At 39.2% G+C, this 1,174-nt stretch overlaps 1 protein-coding gene across 1 annotated transcript in view; it reads right to left on the minus strand.

Moving 5' to 3' along the window:
• LOC102214608 (zinc finger protein 385B) overlaps positions 1–1,174 on the minus strand; it is a 23,018-nt gene that overhangs the window by 8,566 nt on the left and 13,278 nt on the right. The window lies entirely within an intron of this gene.

Raw genomic sequence — 1,174 nt, forward strand, 5'->3', positions numbered from 1 at the left:
CCAGAGGTTCTATTGCTAACACAAAGAGAATTGGTGACAGAGGGCAGCCCTGCCTGGTTGATCGCTGTAAATTAAAGGGTTTTGATACGTTATTATTAGTTAAATCTTGTGCTGTTGGATGTGTATACAATAATCGGATCCATTTCAGGAATGTTTCACCTAGTCCATATCTGGGGAGCACTTGTAAGAGATAATTCCATTCTATTCTATCGAAGGCTTTGCACGCATCTAGTGATAGCAGCGCAGTGTCCTCCCTATTGTTTTTCTCATAAAGTACATTGAGGACACGTCTTATATTATGATAGCCTTGTCTCGTTTTAACAAAACCTTGTTGATCGTCTGTTATCAAATTAGGCACATATTTATCTAGTCTTCTAGAGAGTGCTTTACACAAAATCTTCGTATCACATCCCATAAGACTAATTCCCCTATAAGAGGTCACGCTCCTCTCTTACTTCTCTGAGCCGTGATTCCTGTTTTCATGTTCACTCATGAATAATTTCACCAGCTCATGAATAAGTGATGTTTGACTGGCATGTTCCTAATGAGGCAGCTCGTTCCCGCACAGCAGTCGTCTGTGAATGGGCAGAGTGTCGTTTACGCAGATCTGTGTCATTAGGGTGTGGAAGGGGAGGTGTTACACCTGAGCTTACGCACCTGTTCTTTTCCAGGAGCACCTCACAAAATTATACAAAAAAAAAGAAAAGAAAAGACTTCATCTCTCTAGTGGTAGGACCCTCCTTTTCAACAAGACTAACTATAAACTACTTGAGAATAAACTTCCATCCACAGTAACGCCAGTGAAAATTTAAAAGTCAGACAATAAACGGCAGTTTTTTGTTATTGTTCATTTTCAGGATCAGATCCCATAAAAACGCAGGACTGAAATGCGGTCGTTAACAGCAAGCTCAGATTAGCTTGCATGGCAAATGTTAATTTTAGATGTGCTGAATTATATTTATGATTGGAAAACTAATTCAGTTTCACAGGCTTTAGGTGCTAATGAGCAAACATTTCTAAGATACAGTGCTAACATTTTCTAGCAAACGTGTAAATGTATTAATAAGCAAACACTTCATTTATATTTATATCTTGTATATCGACCAGAAACAAAACACGCACACACACACACACACACACACACACACACACACACACACACACACACACACAC

The sequence above is a fragment of the Pundamilia nyererei genome, unplaced genomic scaffold (assembly GCF_000239375.1).
Source record: "Pundamilia nyererei isolate P.nyererei 1_Seehausen unplaced genomic scaffold, PunNye1.0 scaffold00055, whole genome shotgun sequence".
Lineage (NCBI taxonomy): Eukaryota > Metazoa > Chordata > Actinopteri > Cichliformes > Cichlidae > Pundamilia > Pundamilia nyererei.